The sequence below is a fragment of the Neodiprion pinetum genome, chromosome 3, assembly GCF_021155775.2.
Source record: "Neodiprion pinetum isolate iyNeoPine1 chromosome 3, iyNeoPine1.2, whole genome shotgun sequence".
NCBI classification, from domain to species: Eukaryota; Metazoa; Arthropoda; class Insecta; order Hymenoptera; family Diprionidae; genus Neodiprion; species Neodiprion pinetum.
In genome coordinates this window covers 4,196,765-4,214,870 of record NC_060234.1, presented here as the reverse complement: position 1 = coordinate 4,214,870, position 18,106 = coordinate 4,196,765, and the positions used below count along the sequence as shown (strand labels likewise).

At 40.6% G+C, this 18,106-nt stretch overlaps 1 protein-coding gene and 1 long non-coding RNA gene across 10 annotated transcripts in view; one reads left to right on the top strand and one right to left on the bottom strand.

The window, feature by feature from the left end:
* Eip93F (Ecdysone-induced protein 93F) overlaps nucleotides 1-18,106 on the bottom strand; it is a 113,073-nt gene that overhangs the window by 80,332 nt on the left and 14,635 nt on the right. For 5 of the 9 annotated variants that reach the window (XM_046615299.2, XM_046615296.2, XM_046615295.2 and 2 more), the window contains exon 1: nucleotides 5,493-7,053. The exons of 1 other annotated variant lie outside the window; for it this stretch is intronic. The gene's annotated coding sequence lies outside the window, so the exon portion shown is untranslated. Of the gene's footprint in view, nucleotides 1-5,492; nucleotides 7,054-7,091; nucleotides 7,182-18,106 lie in introns of those variants that run through there. 3 more of the 9 variants (XM_046615291.2, XM_046615292.2, XM_069134452.1) reach the window with 3 other exon arrangements.
* On the top strand, nucleotides 7,520-9,408 carry LOC124213719 (uncharacterized). Its single transcript, XR_006881950.1, has 2 exons — nucleotides 7,520-7,788; nucleotides 9,251-9,408. It is a non-coding gene; the product is annotated as an uncharacterized lncRNA (long non-coding RNA).

The following is an 18,106-nucleotide window of genomic DNA, read 5'->3' as shown; positions in this document are numbered from 1 at the left end:
GAGTTTTATACCTACAAGCGCATTATTGTACGTGCATATTTCCATGTATAATACCAATACCGTGATGTAAGTTATGATATATTATACTATTGTATGTATGTTTATTTACACACACACACACACACACATTATGCCAGATTACCAGTCCAGATCTAGCGGTACCTCTCTACATGCTGGTCTTATTAAGCAGATATACGGTACAAGTCGGAGTCTATACTTATGCAAAGTCGCAAGCTCGCAAGCTCCCCGCTTGCCCATGAACTTTGCACCTTGTTCATACAAACACTGCGTTAACACATCGCAACGTTACACTTTCGTCAATGTTCATATATATATATATATATATACACACGAGTATTTAATGATTGTTTCCCCCGATTTACTGGCTCCTTTTCACACTGCCGATCATCTCAACTTTGATCGCTACTGTAATAAATACAATGAGAAAAATTTCGTTGTAAAATATCTCACAGAATAATGTGTGTGTATATATATATATATATATATCACGGTGTCAGTAATGTAGCTTTTGAAATTGGCCCGTCTCGACAACCTACATTTCGACAATCAACCTCAACAATTTGGAGGTTTAGAAAACGAATGACGTTGGACGTCGTAAAGTCGAGGTGAAAAATTTTTCTTACAACTCCGTGCGAGACGGTGAAGCTCTGACGAAAGCTCAAGTTAGTCCAGGTCTCGCAAATTATCGGCAAAGTCAAGAGCTTCCGAAGCTTCTAGGTGGTGAAAATTTAACGTCGCAATTGAACTACGAGGCCTGACGCCTTTCGGTTGACCCTGCGAATGGCAACGTCGAGTTATAAGCGAGCGTTCATGTTTGGCACTGCATATATATGTAAAAATTGTATATATATATATATATATATACATATCCAGCCTGCAGACTGCACACGAGTTACATAACTCTAAATCTGTCGGCCATTTTGTTAGCTACTGTCTAGCGTGCCCCCGGTGCCCCCCAGTGCCGGATGAGCCGCCCCCCGCCCCCCCTTCTCTCTCTCCCTCTCTCACTCTCTCTCTCTCTATCGTTTCTCTTTTCTATCTTTACACGGTCTCGCCGGGACGTTTGTCCATACGAATCTTGAATGTCACCGATGTTAAATACTCCCGGTATTACTCGCAACGCTGCAGTTATTTGCTCCATATGCAAGCTGAATTTTGTGCTAGGTGGATGCGATTTTCTTAGGGAACCACGCGCGACGATTTTCGTGAAATCATCCGACACCAACTTGTCTGAAAATCTGTGAACCGGGAGATAACGATCAGAACGAACGACACGCTCGGTGTGACGACTGAAGAGGAGAATTTTTATGCAAGAATGGTAAATGGGAACGTTAACCGCACCTACGTTGGAAAAGGACGATTGCCAATTCGGTATGACGATCGATAAGTCGTTGTGTATGCGTGTGGTTGGTTGTGAGATACACCTACAAACCAATGTACGACACTAGAGGTTCCAGTGAAACTGACCTTTACTCCCTTGGTTGGATGTGGTTCGAGACTCCATGCTCGCTACTTGCCTCCTTACTTTTCCCGCGTTGCTATTAGCAGTGCTTGTCTTATCCAGGCTCGTAAATTATGCGCTAGGCAATTTTTTGTGCACTTTCGATACTGCAGAATGTAAGGGGAAAAATTAATTTCTCAACCATGTTCGGTAGTGTTGGATTGAAAGTCGTGAGTTGATAGAGAGGATCGACACTTCGTGCAGAAATTGTGTTTATTATTCTTCCTCGTCTCATCGGCTATGGCGTAAAAAAAAATAAAAATAAAAAGATAAAAAAATTCCTCCTCAAATAATTTCGTTATCGGGAAAACAACACTACGTGCGAACAGCGTTGTTCTTCCAACGGGGATTTTAAAATGGAAAGAATTTTTCTAACGAATCGGTACGCGGTGTTCTAATAACTGACATCATGTAGGATCGAATGTCAGCACTTCTAACCACAGATAAATAACAAGAAAACAACTCTGCGTGGAAAGGTTCACTCCCCCCCCCCCCCCCTCTGTATTTTTCAAAGCAAATTATATTTTTCTTAGAAAATATATGAACGCGATGAATTGAGCTGGGTGTAGTTTCGAGATAATTAACTATCAAATTTTGAAGCAAAGTGGTTTGCCACATTTTTAAAATATCCCAATGCTACGAACAAACTAACCAACTGCCATTAGCGACTGATCAACAAAAATTCGTTGCCACCGACGTCGTTTCTGTTCCCGTAACAAAACGGTTTTGAAAACCCAATAAAGCAAATGTGAAATATCGCCCGATGGTCATGGATTTGCTTTAAAACGTTCAACAAGAGCACAATAATCGAGACCAACCGTGGAAACAATGTCGAGAACAAACTAGCCCGGCAGATTTTCGGCAACAAGTCGTTGTTTCCGTACGTGGTTGGAATAACGTGGACTCGGTCCATCCCTGAAAGCTCATGTGAGCTTGGTGCCGTTGCCGTTACGCGTTGCACATGCTGGTAGATCGGAGGTCAAGAGCTATACAGACGCTGGAAAGCACGTAATGCCACACAATGCCATACCGCACAACGGATTAATCACGGACTGTGGCTGGCACAGACTTCTCTTTGGTGCCTCGGACTATGGGGGTCTCGATGCACGCGTGCGGATGAAGACTTCGGTGTGTACGCGAGTCGGGTCGAGCAGAATGCTCGGAAAGACAGCCGTCCTTATCGTGGTCATCGAGAAAATGACACTTTTGGGTGATTCTTGGCTTCGGTGCAGGTCTAAGTTCCGAATCGTCAAGACTTCGTGAATGTTACCACAAGCTTCACACATGGCCATATTCGGATAAAGATTTCGCGAGTCGGATCGAGCAGAATGCTTAGAAAGACAGGCGTCCTTATCGTGGTCATCGAGAAAATGACACTTTTGGGTGATTCTTGGCTTCGGTGCAGGTCAAAGTTCCGAATATTGAAGCTCAGGCTCAGACCGTCACATCGAACGTCCAAATTCCGAATGGTCGATACTTCATGAATGTTGCCATAAGCTTCACACGTGCAGTAAACACATCGGGGTATACAGGAAGGTTGTTAAAGTTCCAAGTCTTGGCCGTTTGGAATTTCGACATTCGATTTAATGGTTCGTCTGAGCTTTGATGATTCGGAACTTTGTCACGAACCGATTGTCGGATAATCAAAAAACGTTCGGTGGCTTTGGACGGTCTGTCATGATCCGAAAGTTGACGCAAAAACTGATCCTCGTTATTATCTTCGATACTTTTGCTTCCCCACGTTGGAACTACAGCATTCGGCGAGGACTAAGACTGACTTCTTCGGTAAATGACAAGACGCTCGAATCAGGCGTCTGTTTCCGTGCGGAGCGCCGGTTAGCGCTGTTTAAATTCTAATATGGATGGAGGTTTTAGAAAGCTAAATTCACGCCGTATATCCAGTAGGTTAAAGTAGAAAATTCGGTTTGACCCCGATTCAGATCAGCACTAGACGACTCTTCGCCGACTCTTCCCATGTAACGCAACCATCTCGATACACGCGCCTGACATGTCCACGTATAATGCATGCGGTGGCTGCACCTCGAACTCTCTTCTTTCCTCTCTTCGTTCACAGCCTTCCTTCGCTGTTGCACAGTGGTTCCGCGATCTATTCAAATTCTTTTAACCCTAGTGTAGAATCAACTCCATGCACCGTGAAAGTAACCGACGACCATCACCATCATTCGCGAATTCGCTCTTCTCGTTATCACCGCGTTGTTAATTCGTAATTTGCAAATAAAAAAAAAAAAAAAAAAAAAAAAATTAACCCTAAAACACACCAGGCGAATGTAAATTTCCCGCCGCAAGAGAACATCTCATGTTTTTATATTTCGCCTACTGATTGTTGTCCACTTTTTTTGGAATTCGTGGAAAATATTTTTTAGCCCACGTGATTCTCTGTTAAAAAAAGAAAAGAACGAGACCCTACAGAACTCTCAACGATACGATGTACCCGAGATATGGAATTCACAAGATTGGGGCGTTTTTTCACCCCCCCCCCCCCTTTCCGGAACAGATAAAAAAAAAAATTAACATTACCGTTCTAGGGTTAATTTGAGGTATTTTTGTCACCGAAAGTTTCGAAGCAGTTGAAAAATAAGTTGAAACCTATTTTCAGACACGACTTCAGGTTGCTCTCTTTACCGTAGAAAATTTTGTGCTCTTTCAACTGTCATCTTGGCTATTTTTATTTGAGAATTTTTACTGAAATGACGATGGAGAAGCGAACGAGAACAGAAAACTTGATACGTGACTCTCGCACAAAGTTTCCTCAAGGCAAAAGAGAACAAAGAAAGTATGAGAAAAATTCGGAAGTACTCTTTGTGACGAAATCTCGGCTCGGTTCATCGATAGAAGTCAGTTTATCCGATCGGTTATTCAGCTTTCAAATGAGAACAAAAAAAGGGAAACTCATTTCCCGGTTACTAAAATCTCAGTGAACTTCACGGTACAAACTGCAGAGCTGCAAACGAAATATCCTTGAACTTGTGAAGCGTGAATATTTGTACGAGTATCGAAAATTTTGAGAAGGTTTTCGCGATGTTGAACGGGCACTAAAAGCGAGCACAGAATTCGAAGGCCCTTCGCTTAAATTTTTGGAATTCGATGATGTTTACAGGCACGACGCGACGATGGCGACCTGTTTCCGCAGAGCGCAGGGTCGTGACGTCACAGTAACGCGCGACCCCCACGTGGCATTCAAAACTTGGGTAAAAACCCCGCGAAGTTCGTCCCTTACACAATTGGCGGTAAAATTGGATTTTCAAAAAAGCGCAAGTGAATCAGCCGATTAAGACAGGTTGAAATTTTTCGCGTTTTCAGAGGTCTTTGAAGACGGATGAGCGTCGTAGTTTTGGCGAACCGCAATGATCCTGACTTTGCGCGAATAGAATTGTACAGAATTCACTGACAACAAGATTTTAAAGTGAGGGAGGTGGCACAACGAGCTGCAACGTAGACAAAACATTGATAAGGGATCGGTGAAGAGACAACGAGTACGAGAATGGAGCAGCTGAGAAACCGTACTTAACGACATTAACAATTATTCGTATCTGCTATCCCTCGGCTACCATTTCGTGAAAAACACGCCACGCGTGTCGGCTATTTCGGCCATTTTGGTGCTCGCGATGATGATGCATCGCACTACAGCTCTGTAATGTCACTTTATATGCTCTCGAGGCGCCAACGCAAAAGTGAATTTTCGACGCTTGATCCAGCCGACGCGCGAGCTTGCAGATCCGCTGAAAATTCGACGCGTCGAGTGGATTTTTACTAAACATACGTACATCGGATCTCAGATTTTGGTAAAAAATTATCCACGGATCGGAAAGAACTTGAGGCCGTCGCGTGGGTTTTTTTTTTTTTTTTTTTATTCTATTTTTTTTTCATATTACTTATACTGAAAACGTGCGGAACGGCAATTTTTACGGCTAATCGACGATGCGCGATAAGATATTTTTTCACTACTCACTGTTTGTCCGCCAAAAATGTAGATCGATCTCGAGATTCCAGCGCTGCTTGTAGGAGGAACTTTTAATCAATCATCTTGAAGAAACTGATCACGAACATGTTTTATTATTTACGAATTACACTTGTCCGGATGATTTTTCCGCTCGTCACAGAATCTACGCAAATATTTCAACTCACTAAATTTCGATGTAACAAACTAATCGCTTACGTTTTATATACGTATATGCATGTACGTATAAACATATTCGTCAGACGTATGTATTCGTATGCAATTCACTTTAATACTCAGGAAGTAAAAAACACTGTTCCGTATCTAACAGAACCCGAACGAACGGTAAGAACTGATAGAGTACTTCAAAACCCCCGACGCGCACGCAACCCCCGAAGTATATAACGCCTTGCACCCCCTACCAGAGTATATAAGAAATGATTCCGGTTTCCGCCCCACGGGATGGCAAAAAAAAAAATAAATAAATAAAACAAACAAACAAACAAACAAAACTACCGACACCTCAATTTTTTCCTTTTTTTTTTTTTCTTTCTTTATTTTACGCAAACTTTCATTTCAACGTCGTTTTAAATATGTTACATCTTCTTTTCAGCGGAATTTCTTCGGGTCTTTTCTTAACAATTTCATTTGGTTTCGGGTTTTTTTTTTGTTTTTTTTTTTTGTTTTCAAATTTTTGTTTTGTCGTTTCTCTTTTTTTACTTGTTACAACTTTTTCCAGGTATGAACTGCCTACATCGACGACTGATCACTCTCTCTCTCTCTCTTTCTCTCCCTCGTTCTTCCCCGATTACTCTGTTGTATATATGATGTACGTGTGTTTTAACAACGTCACTTATAAAACTTGTGCAACGAATACGATTGTTTGTAGTTTTTTTTTTTTTTTTTGGTTTTTTTTTTTTATCAGCGTCGATTCAATCTCTCCCTCGGGAGTTTTTATTTTATTATCTCTTTCTTTCCTTCCTTTTATCAAGTCGTTTTACATATTCGTATACTTTTCCCCGCAGTACAAATACCGTGCTTGAAGTATTACAGAACGAAAGTGAGAAAAGAAAAGCTTATTTCTTGCATTAATTTTTGTTTTTATCCGCTTCCTTGTTCGTTGTTCATTTTTATTTTTATCAACATTGAAAATTGCAATCCGTGTACGGTAATTTTTTATTTTTCTTCTCTACCTTCTCATCTGCCAAGTTAACATGCATATACACATACACGTTGATATTATCGTATGTTCTTGTATGTTTAATAATTTTTATTATTAATATACTCGTTTATTAAACTTTACGCATACATATATACATATACATACATATAAACATATATATATATATATACATGCACTATATGCACTATATATATATATATATGTATATGTCTGCGTATTTGTTTGCGTCGCGTAAAAATATTTATATACGTATACACACGCACATAATATATTTACTCGCGTAGGTCGGTGTACATATATACATGTATACATACATAGGTATATGTATGTACAGATATATATAGACGGTATATACCAGCGTGTATAAATATATATATATATATATGTATATATATACATATATATGTGTGCGCGTGTAATAAATTCACGGTTGTCGAAGAGGCGCGGGCGGCGGCGTGCACCGCGACAAGAGCTGGCGAGTGTTGTCAGTTGCGACCGGCCGCGTTGCGCTAGCGTAACTGCATCTCTCACCACGAGTTGGATAGCGCGCCACCGGCGCGGCACACTCGCAAACCTGCAACCCCACTATCGTCGTTGCACCGCGCCACCACCGCGCCACCCGGCGATGCAACCGGGCAGGCATGATCGCTGCGACAGACCTTCCTCTCCCCCCCCCCCCCCCCTCCCCCTCGCCCCACCCTAGACGCCCCTTATTTCCCTCCCCGCCGCGCTGCGCTTCCGCCCCTCCGCGCTGCACGTGTACGTTTTCACCGGGTGGGCACGTGTGTGTGTGCGTGCGCAGCTCCAGCAGCCAGCACAGCGCAGCGCAGCGCAGCGCTGCGGCTCAACGAGGCAAGCCAAGCCTCAGCGCTGCGCAAAGTAGTAGTGTAAGCCGTTCGTGGACGGACTAACGCCGATGGAAGAGTGGCGGCGTCCACTGGCGGTGTGTGCGTCAAGAGGCTCTCTCTCTCTCTCTCTCTTTCTCTCCTTCTGATCCTTCTGTCCCTCTCCACCCCCCTCCCGTTTCAGCTAGCCGGCCGCCTCTCTTACTACTTGCCTGCCTTCTCTTCTACATACATATGCACTTGGTGCAATTGCAGAAATTTTCAAACCGCGGAACGTACGGTAGGTACAGAACATCGCAAAAGTAGGCGCCTCGCGCGACGGTACATCTTACCTATTGTGTGTGTGTGTGTGTGTGTGTAGGTAGGTATACCAGCGGAGAGCCAGATGAGGAGACGCGACCGATAAGTGCAATGTACCCGCTCTCTTCCCTCCCCCCCCCCCCCCCCCCCCCTCTCCCCCACCCCTTGCCCATCCCCCTACCGCCAACCCCACTCCCCCGCCTTTTCGAACAACGACGAACACCTCTGACTACCTACCTACCTACCTACCTACCTTCTGCCTTGAAATTTTGCCTCGTTTTTCTTCGCAGTGTGTGTACATATCTTTATTTCCCCTTCCCTCTAACTCCGCAACGTTTTTTTTTGGTTTTTTTCCTATACCTTACCACTTCTCACTGTACCCGCCTGCATTTTTTCCGGAAAGCAAATTTCCCACGATTATTATTTTTGTTGTTGTTGTTGTTGTTGTTGTTGTTGTTGTTGTTGTTGTTATTATTATTAAATCACTCAATTGGGTATTGTTCGAGTAATTTTTTTCTTTTTTTCTTTCGAAGCAATGAAATTTTGATGTTGTCAATTTCTCGAATTGATCGTTCGTAACGATATTTAATGTACTTACGACGCGGATGATGATAAAGGAAAATTATTTCCAATGATCCGGGATGTGAACAATTCAATCACCACACCACAATTAACGATGAGTTTTTATACATTACGAACTCGAAATGAACATTCGAAATAAATATGCGTTATACGTACATGATTTTAGACTTCTTTTTTAATGTAACGTCGCCTTGTTGAATCCCAGATTCTTGGAGTCTCGAAACTTCATAAAAAGATTGAAGTAATTATTTTATATTTTATTGGAAACGAACGGTTCGTACACGTTGACGATGCGAATAATTTTACTTATTTGAAACGTGAGGTATTCGTATATGCATAACGTAGAGTTGCATGAAATTCTATAGCCCCGCATGCGTGCGTGCAACGAGATCTACACGACGGTGTCAAAAAGTCGAAGGACGTAGAGTCGCGTCACTCTGTACTTTATTATACCCACACACTCGAGTCGTTCTAGCTGTCTAAAATGCAGCACGACGCTTTGTACTATGTAGGTGTGAATTTTGTCGGTATTTTATGGTTTTGCCGCGAAGCGAAGAGAGTAATAATACCTCTCTGAAAGCTGCAAAGCGTTCCGCAACTTACTATAAAACCATTTAAACGGACTCTCTAAACAGATCGGATACTTGATTCCAGGTGCATTTTTAACCTGCGGAAATTAAATTTCTCCTTCCGTGATTTAGAGTCAAACTTACGAACAACATTGAAGTTCTGTTACTTTTCCCGTGGATAAATTCGAGTCCTCGCAATCAACATAACCGCGATTTCGTCGGAATGAAATTTCAGAACACAGCAAAGTCTGACTTGATCTTACAGTGACTTGAAGCCGACCTTTGTTATAGGTGATGCAGGCTTGATGTCACTTCGATTTCAACGTTTTCAATCGTCATCGCGAACTGTGATCAACATCGAAAAAACCACGCACTCACGTCATAAGTGTGGACAAAAAAAAAAAAAAGATTGATTGCTTTTCACACGATCTAATCGATTCCAGAATCTCGTTCCGAAGATTTTGGAAAAGAACTGCATGAGACACATTTTCGACTGTATTTGCAATGAATATTATTCTGATGATAAAATAAAGTCTTGAGTGAAGAAATAAAGTCATTTCGTTCTTTGCTTGAACAGTTTTCATTGATCCCCGTTTCTTTCCTCTCTTCCGAGAATTTGTTTTTTTTTTTTTTTTTTTTTTACCATTCGTACCGCATCTGCAAAGACCGTGAAATTGTCTTGACCACTCGACGGTCGGAAAACTACATCACATTCAGCAGGGAACCTGAGCCGAATGGAATGCTGCAACTTGCACAATTTTCGTCGAATCATCGTTTAGTTGTAACCTTACTAATACGAATTTTAGAGAAAAAAAAAAAAAAACAACAAGAAATCATCAAGCCGTGCGAGAAATTGACCGAAATGATCAGGAAACCAGGGTGGAATTAAGCGAGAACGACGTTTCAGCAAGTGAAAAGAAGCTTAGCTCAACCAAACTCGCTGAGTTAGCGCAGCGCGTTTAATGCACTTCTGCATCTGCGGTAGAAGCAGCAGCGGCAGCAACAGCAGCAGGAGGAGCGACGGTGCCGAGTGCAAACGCTCGGTGCAGTGGAGTTTGTCGGTCAAGGTCAGACGGCTTCGGAAGCTGGGACTCTGCTCTATATACAAACTGTGCTGATGCTGCTGCTGCTGGTGCTTGTTGGAGGAGGAGAGTTTGTGGCAAGCAAAATCCCCGCCCGAGCTGCTCTTTGCTCGGTTGATCATGAACCTGCGGGCCGATATTCAGGTTCACTATTTTTTTTAACCGCATTGATTAAGTCCAACCGCTTTGAATTCGTAAACGCGCATCGAGCAGCTGTGCTTTTTGTGCTTTTCATCACTCCGCGGGGTGAAGGATCGCCGATTCTTATCCCTGATTTGTGGTTTCACCTGTTAGCTTATTGCTTGTACGGAGGCTCAGGGATTAGGCTAATTGATAAGAAAGAAGTGATCGAAAAATGCGGTGGAAATATCCGCTGCAAGTCTAACGACTGCGGGTAGTTGACACACATAATTTTTGCTTTTCGATTTCCTCGATAATTCATTCCCTTCTCGTCTTACACACGTACTTGACATGATTTCTCTATTCCGTACAGTTTCCGTCTGCGGAATGTTTCGACTTACGATACCGAGAGAAATATTTTCACTTGTAAAACTATATTGCATATCAGTTTGGAAACTTGCGCAAACAAGTGTTGAAATCCAATCAAAGAGATAGTGATAAGAACAAAATCGTATCACCGCGTGTTATTATTTATTTAACAGATTTTCGCAACGTCTGAAGGCTCAATTCCGATAAGATTAACTTGAATCTAGCAACTCTTTCGTGTAAAAGAATTATCCAATTTCTCGAGAATAATTTACCGATAATATATATATATTATATTGGGGTGGTCCTTATATGGGGTCAAAAAAAAAAAAATTCATGATGGAGCCGGTTAAATAAATTGGTTCCAAATAGTGAAAAAAAATGATTCGTCGGCAATGAAATCCATAATCTTGAATATTCAGTGAGATTCGTCTCTTTTCAGTGAAAAATAAAAAATCATAAATGGGATATTCCATGAGAAACGTGTGCTGCATTAATTAATTTTTATTTCAATATGACAAGTGATCAGATTAAGTAAAAAAAACAAAAATACGTCACTGAATGTGATATTACGTAGTGCTGACATGTGGGTTATTCCATTACAGTGCTGATTAATGAATGCTAGTGTTTAGTTTCAATTTTTTTTTTTTTTCAGATTACATCCGATTGGTAAAACGATCATTTTTTTTCTTTTATCACTGAAAAGAAGAGTGAATCTCACTGAATATTCGAGGATATGGCTTTTTTGCCAACAAATAACCTTGAAATATAATTCAGTATAAAATATAGCGAACGAGCTTATTTTTAAATATAGTTTGAAACTTCCCGCTTGATACACGGAGACCGTGGGAATAAAATAAGAATGTGAAAAATTTAAGGAATTATTACTTTCTTCACCATTTGGAACCGATTTTACACGTTCTATAATGAATTTTTACTTCGACTCCATGTAAGCTCTACCCCAATCTACGTACAGTTGATTCTCATCGATCTTTTAAAAGCATTTAGATCAAATGGCGAGGTAATATCAATCAAGTCTCGAGTCCGACAGGCAAGTAATTAGAGTGGTGGTGGGTGAGGTGTGAGCTTTTTCGGCGCGTTTCGCCTTTGTCGTTTCGCTAAGAGCCAGCGGAGAAAAGTTGGAGCTTGAATGTCCGCCGCGCGTTTGCCTGCAACATTTGTGTGTGTCGAGTAACGGGCCGAGTAGTAAGTGACTGTGTCGATCGGACACGGGATGATGAGACGGCGAGGAAGGGGAGAAGAAAGGCGGGAAGGGGATTGAGAGGAAGGGGGAGAAGGTTCGGCCATGACACTTTTAATAGAAGACAATTTAATGCAGGCTGCAGTTGGCACTGGGATTTGAAATTTAAACGCTAATAGCTTGCACAAAAATTCCACCGCGGTTTAGCACGTTACACATACCTCGTGTATGCATGTATGCATGCATATATATATATATATATGTATGTATGTATACATGTATGTACAATCTGCTATAATCTTGTACATACCAGCATGATGCATAATTCTGGTCTTTCGCTTTAAGCGAGCATGCATAGACCTTCGATTTTTTACCTCGTTATTCCTTCCACGTGATGCACTTTATATATACGCTGCAAATTGTTTCCATCTCTTTCTCTCTTTCTCTTCAATTCTGACAAGTATTTATTCACGCATCGTTTGGATATTGTATTGTTTTTAACTCGAGCAAACGATGCCTTTTCGTATTTGAATAGACATTTTGTTTATAAAAATATATACATGTATAGGTAAGGTTTGGATTGATGGCTGATTTTTTATTTTTACTTTTTATATACTTATCTTTGCCCGAGGTTATTTCCTGACAAGAAAAAAAAAAAATACATTAATCACATCGCAATGTTTCTACAGATTAATTTAGGTCAAAATACAAAGACTGAAAAATTTACCAATGACTTTGTGTGTTTTTTTTTTTCTTTTACAATTTATAATAATTTCCCTGTGTATATATATAGCGAGTTTGTGTCGTACCGTTGAAATTATTTAACCGCTTTGTGACAATCTCCGTTAGTTACGCAACGCATAGCAACATTATACGTGTGATTATTATAGGAGGTGAAATAATTATATTGACGCACATTCAAGATACTGATGCAGAAGTATCAGGGCGACTTCCTAGCTTCGAAATCCTTTTCGATGATACTTTATGCCTATAATTATACGTGTCGCGTATACATATATACATATACATATACATAAATATATATATATACATATACATAGGTATATATGTGAAGCGACTTCTGCAGCACTACTTGCGAATTCAATATTCACCTACCGTATGCAACGTCGTCGTGCTGTACCAACTTGAAATTAAATTCATTTGTGGTATTCCAAGGATGCAGAAGCGTATTATTTGAGAGTGTTCATCTCGTACTCTAGGTTCGAGGTGAGATATAGGTGCCTACTCGAAGGAAAAATCAAACACAGCTGCGAAGCTGTGCCGAAAATTTTCACATGAATTTAGAGTTTGGACATATATACCTATGTATGTATATATATATATATATATATATATATATATATATATATATATATATATATATATATATATATATATATATATATATATATATAAAGAACGACAAGGTTTGCTAAACAACAGCTTTTGTAGCGTCTTATCAAACGATTGTGCGGTGACGGATATCTTCACAGACGTAGACGTCTAAATTTTTAAAATAACGAAAACTGTGCACCTCGTTTAATTGCAATACGTCTCAAATTTGAGAACGTGAAAATTGTATCGACTACGAATTTTAAAAATTTCAAAAAGTTTGATTATAATTAAAACGCCAGCTCGCAAAGAGCTTTTTCGAACACCATCGAGTAATATAATCAATTGCAAGAAGAAATGTAAAAAATTTAGAATCGAATTTGAAATATAAAATCGCGATGCAGATTTCATTTCATCCGATCGCTCAGCCATTTCTCCTCAACGATAGGCAAATAATTATTACACGCGGTTATTATTTTTCATCCCATTCGGTCCGCGGCCGGGATTTCGTGGAGCCTGCGAGACGTCGCTTCGCTCGGCGTTAGCTCGAATCGGGGATATATAGAAGGCAGATCCAACCGGCGAGCTGCGCAGCCTTTCTCTTTTAAGCTACTCTAATGCGTCGACGACGTCCCTCGGAACCGAAATATGGCGACGACCACGCGATCGCGGATTCGAGGTGCAGTTTGCACACACGCAACGTACGCGTATAAACAGGGACAATCTCTTAAAACTTGAAAATGAACCGCGCATGCGCCAATCGATTCGATCTCATTGGTCGGCGAAATCTTTCCGCAGCGATATTCTTGTCCGCGATGCAGGCCGGCCAACCTACGCAAAATGTCTACGTTTGAATTTTCAAAAAGCACAAGCGTTGAATTCCGACCGTTCTTCGAAGAATCAACTTTTCTACCCGATAACAAATTCTTCCCAAACCTTTCCGAGTCACTGACTCGATTATTTGAGATTCTAACCTCGAAAATTCGTATCAACCACATCGCCGGCAGAAACAGTTTGACGGCTGAAAACTCGGGTTGGCCAGCCTGCGAGAACGGCTGATAAAAATCGCGCGTGCGCGGTTCATTTTCAAGTTTCAAGAGATTCTTCCGGTATATATGTACCTATGTATATGTATGTATGTATATAATACGTATATCTTGCACCGAGAATTACAGTTGCCGGTGATAAGTGCGGCCTAATCACTAAATGCAGCTAGAGAGAGAAATATAAATAATATATAGAGAGAGAGAGAGAGAGAGAGAGAGATGGGTGACGAGTTATACGAGTTTCATACATCTCAACATCTTGACGCGTATGAAACTCAAAGTCTCTCGTGTTTGTCCGCATTTCGTGTATTCGTCTATAATTCCAAAACTACCGAATCGATTTTGATTATTTTCTATTTTTTTCTGTGCTTACAGCTTCCACCTCTGGCTCTAAATTTCAGGCTATAATATCTAAGCTGCAATCGGATCAACAGTTTTAGAATATACAACGATATTTGTGCACCAAGTCCTTACGTTTTCGCACAGTTACACCTAAATGCGAACGCTGACGATCGTAAACTCTTACGGAGATCATGGAGGAAAATTATTTTCAAGACTTTTAAGGCTATCCATGAGTTCTAAAAAGAAAAACAAAAAATACATCGACATGTCTGTTAGCTTTGCCGAAAGTTTTTCACTTGAAAATATAAACGAGCGGAGCTGAGCTAGTATAACGTAGGTATTATATAAATTTTTATCTCAGACCGCAATTTATTAACCCTACAGATGGCGATTTCGCGCTTACCGAACAGTGAAGCAAAAGAACCGTGCTTCGGAGGCTTATCCATTACGTACATGTACATACACGTATGTACGTATATCGATAATATCTCTATCTCTCTCTCTCTCTCTTTCTCTCTCTCTCGGCGCGAATAAACGCCCGGTACTGTATGAGCGGTGAATTTGCACTTTTGAATGTCTGCAACTAGCTTGCAATATATTATAAAGATATACATGTACACGTATACACGTTGTTGCATTCAACATACATCCATATGTTATTATACATACGCGTATACCATACTCGTGCATGTGTTACAACAGTTGCTCAAATTTTAGCGCCTTTGTAATTTAATATTCGCTAATCCGCGACCGCCGATTGCGCAATTCTTATACGCTTTACGTAACTCGCGCGCTCTTTGCACCGCAGTCTTGTCCATAACTCGACGCAGTCACTGCGAGTTACCTTACACTTACGCATTGTGCAGCAGGAGAATAATATTCTTGCTGCCTGGCGCACCTTGTAACTACTACGACCCACACGTATTAACGGACGTTGAATTTTCGTGCGCGATTTGGCGACCGCGAATTCTTTCTCGAAATTTTTTTTTTTTTTTTCATTTTTTCACATTTTTTTCTTTTTTACTTCACAGGTAAAATGTGAACAAGGAACGTAAGTTTTTTTCCAAATCCCGTCGGCAAGTTCGCGCCATCGACCGGGAAATTTAATCGACTACGAATTGCTCACCTTTCGCAAATTTCGATTTTGTTGATTATGTCAGATCGTTACGGACACGTGGGACGAAAATTTATGCAGTTAATCGGTTCGATTGATATATATATCAAACCTGAGGTAAATAATAATTTTCCGTACCGCACCGATGAAAATTTGGTCACCCAAAAACGTTTGGTTTCCACTATCGGAAAGTTTTTTAATTTTTGCACAGATTTTTGCACCTACATCTGTGACTTGGAATTTTGAAAAATATTTATGCCCGTTGAGAATTTTCGATTCCAACACCGAAGAGAATGCCTGATTTCCGGTTTTTGTGAAAAAAAAAACCGGCGACGCGATCTGAGACTATAATAAAGAAGTAGCGTATACAAGAAAAATTAAAAAAAAAAAAAAACAAAAAAAATGGGAGGAGAGAAAAATGAGAGGAAAGACAACCGACCAAACAAAAAGGAAATCTTATCACGAAATTGCCGTATAATAACGATTGCACGCTGCTCAATATATATATATATATTTATAAGCGTTATCAATGTAGCCTTTTTTTCTCTCCTTTTCAGTTTCTTTTATACAAATTCCGCATATGTGTATACGTGCACGGTACACCTATACGCGTTATGCCCGTGGTAGAGAGGCGCGCATAAGCGATCCATACGTATACATGTGTAGATAATATTGATAAGGAACGTATGCAATGCGGATGAGTGCACGCGGGCATGATTGGTTACGTTCTTACATGCATACGTGTGTATAAATGTATACGAAATGTACATGTGGTACGACGGGTCTCGTTACTCGCACCACGTGACGTCTAAATTCAGTCAGTCGGCCATTTTGGCGCGTGATTCATTTGTTTAGAATGGGTCGGATGGAGTAGGAGGCGGGGCCTGCTTACGAAATCTTCCCAGGCGTTAGATTCAACTGAAACTCTCCTCTCCGCGTCTCGCTTGCTCTCTCTCTCTCTCTTTCCGTCTCTCTTTTTTTCTCTCTCCCTCTCTGTGTGCACAAGGCGCCTTCGCTCCATCTCTAGACTTGTAAATTGGGTTATTCAACCATCCCTCGGATTAATATTGAGGGAAACGATTTTTGTCAGCGGAGGCAAAAGAGTGATTGCATGATTTCCGATTGTAATTGATTGTTTTTTTTTTTTTATTTATTTTTTTTTTTTTAGCGTATTTTTCTTTCTTCGTTTCAGTCAAGGCTTAAAATCTGACTAATATAGTGAAAGTGATCGTGATGAGAAAGAACAGTGACGGATACCAGACTTTCCGGTAACGGCTAGAAAACTAATTTTCATTTTCTACCCAGAACTATATTTTTCGATTGTGGAAAAAAAAATTAAAATATTTAAGGACTGAGCGGTAACCGGAAATGAAAATTTCTCTCAGTGTAGCCAATGGATATCGTTTATGTGGATAAAGATCGATTGTTGTGAAATAAAGTAAAATTTCAAAGTCAAAGTGAGCTTGAATAATTCGATCTGAAGAATTTCCGTTACACGATCGATGTATTTCTCGAAACGTTACAATCAAAAAAATACTCGAACTTCGAAATCTTTACCATCTCCTCGCTTCGCTTTCAATTTCTCGTATGCGAGAAGAAAAGAGAATGGAAGACAAAAAGGAAAAAACGGAATCGGTTCCGATGAGCTTGAGCGAATTTGAATGCAATTCGTGAGACCGTGAAACGTCCTAAGGATGGCCTTGATCAAAGAAAAACGACCCAAGATAATATCTGCATCGAGTCTGAATACGTTTTCTTTTCTCTTTTTATTTTTTCTTTTTTTTTTTTTTCCTCTTTCGACGTAGCTTCGGGAGAATTCAAATCTCGGTTAGGGCTGCAAAGTCGACTTCGCGAAGAGACGAAATAACCGAACAACGCGACCCGACGCGAGGCTCCGAGGAACCTGATAAAATTCGCGAGGGCAGATTCAACAGCCGCGAATCTCTGCCTTGTGCATCAGCATGGTTCTCCGGCCTCGTTGCATCCGTACGATTCGCCGCAGGCCTTGACCGTATCTCGTTATCTTCTCCCGTGGTATCCAGGTGACGTCACTTAAGCATATGCCGATGGTGAAAATTAACACAACGCAATGCTGAATTCGCAACAGGCGCGGATAATTTATTTTCCGAGGATTCGGCAAGTCTCGTCGTGTTTTTACACTGGCCGATTATTATCGGCTTGAAAATGAATTTCTATACGCACAAGTGTAGAGCGAGCACAATATTATGAGCGAGATAATTCGCGCTCATTGTTGCATAGAAAATTTTACTAATCATTATTATCGGTTAGTTTTATTCGGAAAAAGAAAATTTCTCAATTATAGGGGTTGAAAATGATTGTAATTGTATTCTAACGACATTAGGGAAATTATCTTCGCACCAATATCTGTGCTGGTATGTGAAATTATTTTCAATTGTGCGTGTAGGAAATGTGAGAAGATAAATTATGCTCAAAATGATTTCAATTGCGGAAAACATTTTTGTTCACATCGTTTCAAGAATTATCCAAATCTAAAAATTCACAATAATTATCGCACAAGAATTT